General features: G+C 42.7%; 1 pseudogene; it reads left to right on the top strand.

The window, feature by feature from the left end:
* The first annotated feature begins 2416 nt into the window (after positions 1–2416).
* LOC127664562 (cytochrome P450 2A8-like) lies at positions 2417–7819 on the top strand (annotated as a pseudogene).
* Positions 7820–14099: the final 6280 nt, after the last annotated feature.

The raw sequence follows: 14099 nt of genomic DNA, 5'->3' as shown, positions 1-14099 counted from the left end.
TGAATTCATTACACTGAATTTAATATGTATATATCTATATGTAATAATTACATTATAGCGAGTTCTTGGATATATTGATAATTCAGTGTCCTCTCCCTACATTTTCTTTTAGAAGTCCAGAATTTGTTATTAAAAATATTGTATTACAGTTTTGAACTTGTGCGTGTGTGTGTGTGTGTGTGTGTGTGTGTGTGTGTTAAAAAGACCCGGTTTGTGTGTGTGTGTGTGTGTGTGTGTGTGTGTGTAAACTCTAGGAAAGCTGTGGAAGTCAGTTCTTTCCTCCTGAGGACTAACTCACCATCATGCCTGCTGCAAGCTTCTTTACCCACTGTGCCATTCCATTGGATTTTACAAATATGCTGAGTCCTACCATAAGGATATTTAGACTTCCATATTTATTTTATACACGATCCTCATGGAGACAACCTACGTGTCCCCCCAGAAGAAGAAAATGAATCCATGGCAACGATAGGAACATGGAAGAACCTAGAAACTACTAAGTTTAAGCAAAGTGTCCCAGACTCACAAAGACCAGAGTTGTGCCCCTTGTAAGAAGAAACCCTAGACTTGTGTGCACATATGGGGTTGTAGATCTTGGAAGTAGAAACAGGAGACACAGCTGTCGTGAGAGAACATTGGCAATGGGGGAGAAAGAATAAGAGAATGTGTGTTCTGTACCAGGAGTGGGGAAGGACGGAGCAGGAAGATAGAGGGGATGGGTAGAAGAGTGGAGAGGGAGACCAGTGAGCGCAAGCTGTGTGTGGCTGTGCCATAGTGAAGCTCGTTATTTTGTGTGCTCAGTTTTTAGTTACACTCTTCTTTATTCTTGAGAGGGAATGTATACATGTGTAATGAAATATGATCACAACAACTCATTTTCTTCTTCCAAATCTTACCAAATTTCCTTTCCCAACGTCATGTCTTCTTTTTTGATAACTCATGAAATTAGAGCTGCTCATGTGTGACTGGGTGAGGAAGGGGCCATTCACTAGAACATGGGAATCGCAGCAGTGGGAACACCCCTCCCCAAAGAATGGTTAGCTCTCTCCATCAGCTCTCAATTGCCAATAGCTCTTCATTAAGTCATAGGGTTTGGGGTGCACTTTCACCATTTATGCCAGAGTTGGCTGAGTTGACCTTGTCCAGGTCTTCTGTAAGTGACCCAGCTTTTGTGAGTTTATGAATGCAGCCACTATGTCACATCTAGAAGACAGCACTCCACAGTCCTCCTTCTCATCCTCCAGCTCCTACGTTCTTCCTGCCTCTTGTGCAAGATTTGCTGAGCCATTGTGGTGGTGGGAGGTCATTGGTTAAGACTTTCCAATTATTTAGGGCTGACCCTCCATCTCTTGTATCTAGCACTGTGACCAATTGTGCATTTCTTCACTGATTTATGACTATTGCCTAAGGAGATTTCTCTGACTAAGGCTGAGAGCTGCCAGGGCTCCTAATATAAACCTAAATCCTTCAAAGGAAATTTGACAATGTGACCATTGTGTAAGCAATTTTAAGATCTAAGTTAACTTACAACTAATTAGGAAGTTTTGGGCCAGTTGGTGTTTTCCTCTGTGTTGGTGGTTGGTATTACTGCTTTATAAAACCAGCTCAGGCCTTCTGACAACTGAGATTTCCCCTGCTTTTCTCCTCATCCTAAGCAATGTCCCAGGGACATGAGGACCTGGCTGTTTTCCCCTTTTCCATGCCACATGTGGGAATGGAATGTCTTGCTTATATGGTATCAGTCCTGGTCTTACTTTGAGGCTTCCTTAAGAATTCTTGGTATTGGGAGACAGCATAGGGTCAAAGAAAATGCAACAGCTGGAATCCAGTGCTGGCTGCAGGATCCTATTGGACATTCAATACACTTCACCTGCCAGGAACTCCAAACCCACAGGTCTGGATCCTCCATTAACCCCACATCTTCAGATCACAACTCCAGAATCTCCCCTCTAAGGTACTAACTTTCTATGCATTCTCACTAGAGGGTCCTGAATCCACAGCAACATGTCCTGTGCAATCAAATAAAAGTCCCAAGCCCCTGGATTATTTTTAAAACCAGAAATCCATGTCCCCGTGATGTTCTTTCTCTGTCTGAGACCCTCTACCTTGTATCTGCATGCTTCCTTCACATGCAGATGTTACCATGTCTTCAATTATAGAAATGTCCTAATCCATACTCTCATCTCATTATGCAAACTTGGTACACTTTTCTTCTGTCCTAACATCCACTACATGTGAACCCCCTTCCTCTTCTCTTGCTGCCAGTTTCATAACCAAGGCAATGGCACCATGGGCAATAGCTGGGAGGAAAAAATGAGATAATTATTAAACAGGAGCTAGAGCCATCCTTCCATCCTAGAGTATAAAGATACACCATCCCAGAGATAACCTCCTGCATGTCCATCCCACTGCCTCCATGTTGGCCTCTGGGATGCTCCTGGTGGCTGTGCTGACCTGCTTCAGTGTCATAATCAGAACAACTGAGTGGAGGCAGAGGAAAATCTTGAGGAAGATGCCTCAAGGACCTACCCCATTACCCTTCCTTGGCAACTTTCTGGACACAAAGAAGTTTTATGATTCCCTCTCAAAGGTAGTACTGGGCAGAGAGATGGTACATTTGAGCTGTGGAGCATGCCCAGTGTGGCTCAGATTCTGAGGCAGAAGACTGACTAGGCCAGGATGCAGACATAGTTTAGAGGTTTGATACATCACCGCAATGCATCTATGTACCTGACATCAGGACATGGGATGTTCCAGGAATGGCCTCTCTAACTTGTCCCTTCACCGGATCAGGGAGCAGTATATTCCTGTGTTCAACACTCCTCTGGGGCCTTGTCCTGCTGTGGTGCCATGGGGAAATGATGCCATGAGGGAGGCTCTGGAGAACTAGGCTGAGGAAGTCAGTGGTCGTGGAGAGCAAGCTTTCTTCACCTGGTTCTTCAAAGGCTATGGCGAGAATCACAGCACATGGGGAACTAGGCCTGACAGATGTGTAGTGGCAGGTTCCATGGCCTTCCCTGAGTGCCCTTTCGAAGCCCTTTCTGCCCTGGATCCACTTTCCTGTTTACTGTTAATTTGCTCTTTGGCCTTTTTAAGATTGTTTTAGAATTCTGTTCTCCCTGGATTTCTGTGGTTCTCTAACTGTCCCCCAGGTATCCTGCTTGGTATCCCTTTCTATTAGTTTCAGTATGTCTGGTTTTATGTGGAGGTCCTTGATCCACTTGGAGTTGAGCGTAGTACAATGAGATAAGAATGGATCAATTGGCATTCTTCTGCATGCTGACCTCCAGTTGAAGCAGCACCATTTGTTGAAAAGGCTATCTTTTTTCCACTGGATGTTTTTGGCTCCTTTGTCAAAGATCAAGTGACCCTAGGTGTGTGGATTCATTTCTGAGTCTTCAATTCTATTCCATTGGTCCACTTGCTTGTCACTGTGCCATTACAATGCAGTTTTTTTAAAACTATTGCTCTGTAGTATTGCTTGAGGTCTAGGATACTAATTTCCCCAGAAGTTCTTTTACAGCCAGGTTCGACAGCAGCCCCTGCCTCAAATGAATAGGGCAGTGATTGATAAAAGATATGCAATGTTCTCTTCTGGCTGCCTCATATATACTTATGGGTGTGGACACCCACAGGCCCACTTGTATCCAGAAATAATCAGCACACAGATGTGCATGCACACACACACAGACACACACACACACATGCACACACACGCACACACACACACAGTGAGAGAGATGCACTCTGGCACTCATGCTCAATTAGGCACATACATGTGTGCAAAAACACATGCAGGCACGCTTCACAAATGCACACCTGCAGGGGAAGAATTCCCTCCAAGGGCATCTTCAAATTGTGAAAAAGTAGGCTGTTCTCATTGCCAATTCTGATTCTCCATCTTGCAGAAACTCCTCCCTTTGTCATCTCTTCATTTCTATCTTCTCTACTTCTCTCCCCTTTCTTACCCTCTCCACCATCTCTCCTCTTTTTAAAAACATCATTACTATTTTAAATAAATTCCAACCAGGTTGATAGCAAAAGTACAGAGATTCACCCAGGGAAAGACCAAGGAAGAAGGATTTTATGTTTGTTTCTTGCGGGGTATGAGGGAAGCCAGCACTTGGGGAGGGCCTTGATTGGTCAGACTCTCCCTTCCCACCTTCAATCTGAACCCAAGAAAAGTGAATCCTGGGAAAACTCCCAGTAGTGTCTGAAAGAGTGCTAAGTGGAATTAAGATAAATGTCCCTCTCCCTGTAGGAGAAGAACCCCCAAATTCATTTTCCCAAGAGGAATCTGTTGATGACCACACTGAACCTTTTCTTCGTGGGCACAGAGATGGACAGCACAGCCATGAGCTTCAACTTCTTGCTCCTCATGAAGCACCTGCCGTTGCAGGTAATGTTGAGGGAGACAGGGACGGTAGAGGCCACAGACCACTACACCGTGCTGGACATTGGCTATCCCTACCCCAGTTCTCCCAGATATCAGGGATTTAAGATAGTCTCTGAAGGAAGCTGATCTGATAGGCACCCATTGTGAATGCTGGTCACCATCTGACTGGTTTCTCCAGGTTCTTAGCATATTTTTAAGCTACTTTCAGAATTCTGAAGAAATGCAACAAATGGAAAAGCTGTGGGGTATTTTTCCTAATCAAGGAGAAAGTAAGGAATAGCTACAGTGTAAAGGAGTGGAGGGTTGAGCAGGATTTGCTGAGGATCCCAGGCGATTGTCCAGGGTTTCCTTTTATGAGTTCAGAAAGACAAAGGGTTGATTGCTAAAGGCAGGGTGTGTGTGGTTTTGGGTTTTGATTGACAGGCTTGAGTTATGTAAGCCTTTGCTAACTGGGCATGCCATTTCCCACAATGCATGTACTTATATAATCATGAGCATGTCTAATTTCAGGAAGACATAAGATGGCATATGGTTGATTGCTCAAAATTACAATTTGCCTTATTCAGCATGCACCTAAGACCTGCTTATGCTAGAATGGTCCAATGTCTCTAGTTCTGAGATATATTCAATGGTATTTCTATGGTGATGTTCCATATGGTAGTGTGCCTTGTCTAGTGTGTCTGGGGCTCAGTGTTGCAGGGAATCCTAGGGTACTAATTTATCGCTGAAAACTTCCCATCTCATGCTGAGCCTCACTTGTATTTAAAAAAATGAAAAGGCCTGAACGTATTTGGAAACTGCTCCTCTCAATCATAGAATGTACTTTGCTTTTTTTTCTCTTACCAATCTGTAAATGTCTTCTGCTAATGCCTCTGATTCTAACCCAAGAAGGTTAATGGGATCCTATTCCAGCACCATATATAGCTAGCATCTACTGCAAATGGTCTATAACATTTCACCCATAATTCTACATCTCCATATTTTTGCATATTTAATGCATCTTCCCTTTCTAAATGTATAAACACATCTCTTCTCAGCTATGGTGCATGAGGAGATTGACCAGGTGATTGGCAGGAACCAACAGCCTCAGTATGAGGATAGAATGCAGACACCTTACACCAAGGCTGTGATCCATGAGATCCCAGAGATATGGAGACATAATTCCTCTTGGTGTGGCTTGTAGAACTACCAAGGACATCAAGTTTTGGGGCATCCTCATCCCCAAGGTATTTCCCTGCCGAGCCTAAGAGTCTTCATTCCAGTCCTCTTGACTCAGCAGGCCATCCCCAGTCAGAGTTTTACACACTTCCTTCTCAATGAAAATTTTGCTCCTTCACCATGGTGTTTAAACTGTCCTCAATCCTGGGTCTCCCTGTTTTTCAGGCATCAACCCCATGTTTAGCAAACTCTCATGGTAAGGACCATGACTCTGTTTCTTTAGAATTTGTTACTTATGTTGAAGAGGCTCACGTCCTCCATACAGCCTGCTGAGGCACACAAACCCCAAATTGCTGTACCAGGGAGTGTGAACTTCTTCCTGGGCCCACAACCTCCTGAATTGACAGGCATGGGCTTGCTCATTCCCTAACATTCTGTTCCAAGAGATTGTGAGTCTCTCAAGCGACCTTCCTCATCGAACTTGAACCACCACTGCTCCAAGAGAACCTGTCACATTGGCCAACACTTCCCCCTTAGCTCAGCCCCTCTCCTTTTATCCTCTTCCTTCCAATCTTGTGAGCCCTGAGGATGCTCATCTATCACCTTGCCTAATTAGTCCCATGGCTCCTGTCTTCCAGGGCAATGATGTATTGCCTATACTGGGCTCTTTGCTGAAAGATCCCAAGTACTTCTCCAATCCCAATGACTTTAACCCTCAGCAGTTTCAGCACAACAGGGGGCAGTTTAAGAAGAGCAATCCATTTATGCTCTTTTCTGTTGGTAAGAGGCCCCTCCTCACACACACAGGGCTAACACTTCCTGGCTCCCCTTCTGAAGAGTAGTCTTATATCTTTCTCCCACTTTGATCTTACTGTTGGAGTCTCCCTTCCATACAACCAAGTGGACTGGGGTCAAAGGAAAGGCATGGTCAAACTCCTTTCAGAGATGGGAAAAATCATGGCTCAGGCTGAATCTGAATTGTTCCCAGGTCACACACACAGGTCTTCTCACTCTTTGGATGTAGAAACAGAGCAGCCACATTTGAGAGCCTATTTGTTAGAGGAGGATGTAGAGTTCCCCTTGTGCCAGCCAATCATGGGTCCCCTTATCTCACATACAAGGGCAATGGAGAATCAGAAAGTTTATTCAGATTACAGTGCTGTGCAGGGGGCCAGACCAAGCAGGAAGTGATTGTCTATCTTGTAAGTTCTTCTTGAGGCAGAGGAGGGGGAAGAGTATTGGAGGGTGGGTAAGACTCGGTCTTATGAGATATTTAGAGTTGCTGTATAATAAAAAGTTTACTTATCTACATTTAATTTGCTATGCTATTATAATTGAACTGCCTTCTGTGTTCCTCTGAGGTCAGAGACTGCAGTCTCAGGTACTTAGCACCTCATCCTAAAACAACAGGAGATTAAGAAAATCACCTTTGTTTGGGTTCTAACTTTCAACCTGCTACTTGGAAGTAGCAGGAAGAAAAAAGGACACTTAAAAGAGTTATAATATCATTTATTATTAAGATGTAATAAGTTTCCTATAAACATAGTGGAGCATCAGAAACAATGAATTCATGAAATTCTTAGACAAATGGACGGAGCTGGAGAACATCATACTAAGTGAGGCAACCCAGTCTCAAAAGAGCAATCATGATATGCACTCACTGCAAAGTGGATATAAGCCTAGAAACGTGGAATACCCAAGACATAATCCACATACTAAATGATGTCCAAGAGGAACTGTGGAGTGGCCCCTGGTTCTGGAAAGGCTCAGTGCAGCAGTATAGGGGAATACCAGAACAGGGAATTTGGAAGTGGTGGATTTGGGAATAGGGGGAGGGAAGAGGGCTTATGGGACTTTCAGGGAGTGGGGAGCCAGAAAAGAGGAAATCATTTGAAATGTAAATAAAGAATATATCGAATAAATAAAAATAAAAAAGTTTCCTATAAAAGCTATCTATGGGGAAGAGCAGGAAGATCCTATGTGAAGGGAAAAGGAAAAATTCTTCTAAGTGGGAAAGGATAAAAAGTTCCCGTTCAAAGTGGGGAAAGGCAAAAAGAGAAAGTCCTTTCTTCTTTGTCTTCAGTACATCTTTCAGAATACATGATACCATGGTATGATGTTCATCACAAGTTCACAGAAAATATCAAATCATAAATTGAGATAGAAGTAGGCAACAGAGAATGTTTACATGCATATCCATTAGGAGTAATTATCTAGCTAAGATTTATTACCTGTCTCTGCTCCACAGGTTCACTGAAGGTTTAAAACCATAAGTAAGTGAATGTTTGCATAGATAAACCCAGTCAACATTTTATCTGCTGTCCTAGCATCTATGATAAATCTTTAGTTCCCTTTTCATGACCTCTGGTTAATTGTTTAACAACCTCTTGGCATGTGCTCTGAGTAGGAGAAGGTCTGGTTCCCATCTAAGAGCAATTAACTTGTGACACTTGGGAGACTGACAGAGTTCTCATTGCAGTTTTGACTATCAGAAAAAGGGCCCAATTGCATTCCTATTACAAAAGAGCTTCATAATTACAGATATAATTTTAGGAATTCTTATAGATCATCATTAAAAGTTAAGTCATCTCTTTGTCTATATAGCGTCACTATAAGACAGTGCGTCTTCATGGATCTGCAGCCATCTGCTCCAAAGGAGTGTGCTATTATATATTGATTATTATATATGTTTAAGAATAACAAGAGGATAAGCATATTAATAGCAGGAATCTTTCCTAAAATGAGTCCCTTCCAGCCTTGCTTCATAAGGGCTCACCTATTGCAGATTGCAGATTATATAATAATCTGAAGCAGGCCAGGAACCACCAATTCCATCCCCCTCCGCCTACTTCTTTGAAGGTGTTTTTCTATCCATCCACTCCCACCTCTCCTACCTTGCATTCCCCTACACTGGGGTATCGAGCCTTCACAGGACCAAGGGCCTCTCATACTATTCATGCCCATCCTTTGCCATCCTCTTCTACATATGCAGCTGGAGTTGTGGGTCCCTGCATGTATACACTTTGGTTGGTGGTTTAGTCCCAGGAGCTCTGTGGTTGGTCTGGTTGGTTGATATTATTATTCTTCCTAGGGGGTTGCAAAACTTTAAGGTCCTTCAGTCCTTTTTCTCACTCCTCCATTGGGGACGCCATGCTCAATCCAATGGTTGGCTGAAGCATTTGCCTCTGTTTATGTCAGGCTCTGACAGAGCCTCTTACCATACAGCTATATCAGGTTCCCTGATCTACAGAGCCATCTCGGTCTACAGAGCTAGGTTCAGAACAGACAGGTTTACACACATATTCTCCCTCTGTGTCTGTGTCTGTGTGTGTGTCTGTGTCTGTGTCCGTGTTCGTGTCCGTGTCCATGTCCATGCCTATGCCCATGCCCATGCCTGTGCCCGTGCCCGTGCCTGTGCCTGTGCCTGTGCCCAAGCCTGTGTGCCTGTGAGTGTATCTTTGTGTGTCTGTGAATCTCTCTCTCTTTCTCTCTTTCTTCCTCCCTCTTTCTCTCTCTCAAATCAATCAATAAATCAAACAAAAATACCCAAATCCCCTAAACTAAAAATGAAACAACAGCAGCAGTAGCCACTAACACAACAATACCCAATAGAATGAGAACTGAAAAGCAGAAGTTGGAGTGGGACCCACAGAAACCCCCACATATCATGGGTTATTGAGAAGGCTATTGTATTGATGCTCTATACAACCAGAATTAAAGTTCCTATTTTAGGAGGTAACACTTCTGTCATCAAAGAGGGATGTGTTGAGCTGGTACCTAACAATCTGATAGGTGGTAGGCTCTGGAGGAGTAAAGAGTAACTTCTAATGGCCACAGGATTTCTTCTCAAAGATAAAAATGTTTTTAAAACAAATAGGGTGATGGGTGCACAATTTTAATGACATACTAAGAAAACACTACTAGATTGTGTACTTTCAAAGAATGAGCTTAGTACATAAGTGTATTAGATACCTGGCCTCCAACCACTGAAGAATGGGGCATGTGTGCATAGAACATTAACATAGCACCATTGTGACCTCACGGCATGTAACAGTGGTGGTTCTAGCATAGCAGTACTGCTGTATACTGAAGTATAGTTCAGTTGATACTGAACGTGCTGGACTGTTTAGTGTTTTGTTTGCAAGAGTTTTAAATCTGTTTTGTTTTATTATAGAATTTGGGAAGCAGTGATCAGCTAAAGGGAAGGGAAGAGAGGGAAAGTAGATCTTGGGTGGCCCTCAGGGGGCCCTGAGGCCCTAGGCCTCAATAATGGAGGAAGATCTTAGATATGATGTCCAGACAAGAAACGTCCCCCAAAGGAGACGCTGGTACACCCGTCTGTGGCATTCATGTTTGGGCTGTACATGCATAAATCGTCAGAGAAGGCACAAATTTACCCTCTCCTATATCGGATATGACCCTACGGGTCCTTTGCAGCGAGCAGCCAGTGTGGGTGACCTGGACAAAACTGAACGATTAATACACTCCAGTCGACATCATGTGGATGAATCTGATAGGAGGAACAGGTAATGGGCATTGGAGTTGGTGAGGGGGAGGGGTGGACAGTAGAGTAGGACCTGTCAGGCATACTCAGAGCCAAGCAGGGAGAAAATCAGCTTCCAGGGCTCCATCCTAATGGAGGAGAGATGGCGTGCTTAGGTTCATTTCCATTGGGTCCCTGCATGGTCACTTGTTTAGTGCTCTGAGCCATAGGAGACCTGCACACCCTGGAACAGCAGCTCCTAGGCCTTAACCAAACTGCATCATTTTATTTTTATGTTTACACTTAAATTTTGTAGACAAACACACATAGCAAAACACATACCCCCTCTCTCTTTCACACACACACACACACACACACACACACACATACACAGAGAGAGAGAGAGAAATAAACACACACAGATGTTGTGCCTATGTGCATTTTTGAAGCAACGTGTGTGTTGGAATCAAGTGCTTGATCCCCTGGAACTGGAGCTACACACAGTGCTGAAATGTGTGTGCTAGCAACAAAAACTCAGTATCTGAGAAAACACAACTAGAGCTGTTAACTAACAAGCCACCCGTCTAGATTTGTCTTAATATATAAGTCATTAATAAATACTATTATTCAACAATGGAAAATTTATCATAAGATAAATCATCCACTTTAATGCAAAAAATCACTGAGAAATCTTAGGTCAATATGACCTGTGTTTGCGAATGGATCATACAAAGACATTTTGAACTCTGACCCTGTACCCCCATACTCACCCTAGGTACATGTTGTGCATGCATTGATACACATGTGAAGGAAAGAGATGGGCATTGTCTTCCTCTCACTTTCCCTTGTCCCACACATATGGAGCTAAGTGTGTGATGGTCCGAGGACTCGCCACTGGACACTTGTCTTCTCCCCCACTGTGTGTTCTGGGGACTGACCTCAGGCCATCAGGCCTCCCTATGGGTTCCAGCACGTGGTCCCTCAGTTTTAGAGAGACATGTTCATTCAGCCAAATCCCTGGAATGTTTAATTTACTCTCTTGGAACACATTGATTCTCAGACTTTGGGTAAGTAAGTACCTTTGGGGATCCCCTTATCCACATATCTGCACTCAGGTTTTCAGGGAAAGTGATTAACCAATTGAGTTCTTCCAATCACCCAGCCCCTCATTCTTATTTCCTATTTTTACTCCGTTCTAGTTAATGAAGGGGAACCAATGACACAACAGAAGATTTTCTGTCGTCTACGTGATTCTTGATCATTTTGTAGTTCTATTTTTTTATTCCATATATTTTTTATTTACATTTCAAATAATTTGCCCTTTTCTAGCCCCCCACTCCCCGAAAGTCCCATAAGCCCCCTTCTATCCCCCTGTCCTCCCACCCACCCCTTCCCACTGCCCCATTCTGGTTTTCCCAAATACTGCTTCATTGAGTCTTTCCAGTACAAGGGGCCACTCCTCCGTTCTTCTTGTACCTCATTTGATGTGTGGATTATGTTTTGGGTATTCCAGTGTTCTAGGTTAATATCCACTTATTAGTAAGTGCATACCATGATTCACCTTTTGAGTCTGGGTTACCTCACTTAGTATGATGTTCTCTAGCTCCATCCATTTGCCTAAGAATTTCATGAATTCATTGTTTCTAATGGCTGAATAGTACTCCATTGTGTAGATATACCACATTTTTTGCATCCACTCTTCTGTTGAGGGATACCTGGGTTCTTTCCAGCTTCTGGCAATTATAAATAGGGCTGCTATGAACGTAGTAGAGCATGTATCCTTATTACATGGTGGGGAATCCTCTGGGTATATGCCCAGGAGTGGTATAGCAGGATCTTCTGGAAGTGAGGTACCCAGTTTTCGAAGGAACTGCCAGACTTATTTCCGGAGTGGTTGTACCAATTTGCAACCCCACTAGCAATGAAGGAATGTTCCTCTTTCTCCACATCCTCTCCAACACCTGCTGTCTCCTGAATTTTTAATCTTAGCCATTCTGACTGGTGTAGGGTGAAATCTCAGGGTTGTTTTGATTTGCATTTCCCTAATGACTAATGAAGTTGAGCATTTTTATAGCTGCTTCTCTGCCATCCAACATTCTTCAGGTGAGAATTCTTTGTTTAACGGTGTACCGCATTTTTTAATAAGGTTGTTTGGTTTTCTGGAGTCTAACTTCTTGAGTTCTTTATATATATTCGATATTAGCCCTCTATCTGATGTAGGATTGGTGAAGATCTTTTCCCAATTTGTTGGTTGCCGATTTGTCCTTTTGATGGTGTCCTTTGCCTTACAGAAACTTTGTAATTTTATGAGGTCCCATTTGTCAGTTCTTGATCTTAGAGCATAAGCTATTGGTGTTCTGTTCAGAAACTTTCTCCCTGTACCGATGTCCTCAAGGGTCTTCCCCAGTTTCTTTTCTATTAGCTTCAGAGTGTCTGGCTTTATGTGGAGGTCCTTGATCCATTTGGATTTGAGCTTAGTACAAGGAGACAAGGATAGGTCAATTCACATTCTTCTGCATGCTGACCTCCAGTTGAACCAGCACCATTTGTTGAAAAGGCTATCTTTTTTCCATTGGATGTTTTCAGCCCCTTTGTCGAGGATCAAGTGGCCATAGGTGTGTGGGTTCATTTCTGGATCTTCAATCCTGTTCCATTGATCTGCCTGCCTGTCACTGTACCAATACCATGCAGTTTTAAACACTATTGCTCTGTAGTATTGCTTGAGGTCAGGGATACTGATTCCCCCAGAATTTCTTTTGTTGCTGAGAATAGTTTTAGCTATCCCGGGTTTTTTGTTATTCCAGATGAATTTGATAATTCCTCTTTCTAACTCTGTGAAGAATTGAGTTGGGATTTTGATGGGTATTGCATTGAATCTGTACATTGCTTTTGGCAAAATGGCCATTTTAACTATATTGATTCTACCGATCCATGAGCATGGGAGGTTTTCCCATTTTTTGAGATCTTCTTCCATTTCCTTCTTCAGAGTCTAGTAGTTCTAAGGGGCTAATTAGTCTTCAAGTTCAAGGTTCATGAAGAATAAATTATAAATTATAGTTTCAAGATATTCTCTTGCTTACTGATTTTTCTTTAAAAAGCCTGAATTGTCCAACTGTAGATTTTCAGTTGGTCCATTTATTCCCCATACATATATTAGATATCTACTGTATAAAATACACATTCTACTCTCTTAACAGATCTTCCCATTTTTAAACGATTATGTTTTTCTGCCCAAAATTTCCTTATATTCTAAAATTTAAATATGAAATGAAATGAACCATACTCTTTGAAACCCTAGTTTTTTTTAATATTTTTATTTTCTATATTCTTTGTTTACATTCCAAATGATTTCCCCTTTCCCAGATCTCACCTCCCCATATGTATCATAAACCTTCTCCTCTCCATCCATTCTCCAATCACCTCCCTCCTTTTTCTCTGTCCTTATATTCCCCACCAATGCTAGATCAGTCCTTTCCAGGATCAGGACCCTCTCCATACTTCTTCATGGGAGTCAGTTATTATGAAATGGAGTCATGGGCTTCATAGAAATCCCAGATAGTAGAGTAGGATTTAAATTCAAGCTGAGATAATTTAGTGGGAGCTTTTCTATGATCCAGACAGGCTGCTTTGTGCAGGATGAGAGCCTTGATAGAACTCCTGCCTTACGCAGATAAGCCGTGCATTATATCCCTAGCACAGCAAATGAACACCTGGGTAGACATAACCAAGTAAGGAAACTCCAGTTCCTTGCTTACATCAGATGGAAATTACCTCCATACTATGTAGCACTTAAAGGTGATGGGGCTCTTATTTAGCATTCAGAAATGTTCCTAAATGTCCTTTCCTTTTGCAGGACATCACTGCATTATGCATGTGCCCACAACCATCCAGACGTGGTATTACTATTATTAGAAAATAACTCCAGCGTTAACATCCGGGATGATGAAGGCTGCACACCCTTGATTAAGGTAGCTATTGGACATATGTTGTGGTATGAAATGGATTAGAGGTTGTCCTTGTTTGGTTTCTGTGGCAGTAATAAAACACTGACCAAAAACAAGT

This window comes from Apodemus sylvaticus, chromosome 1 (genome assembly GCF_947179515.1).
Source record: "Apodemus sylvaticus chromosome 1, mApoSyl1.1, whole genome shotgun sequence".
Lineage (NCBI taxonomy): Eukaryota > Metazoa > Chordata > Mammalia > Rodentia > Muridae > Apodemus > Apodemus sylvaticus.
This window is presented reverse-complemented; position numbering and strand designations above follow the sequence as displayed.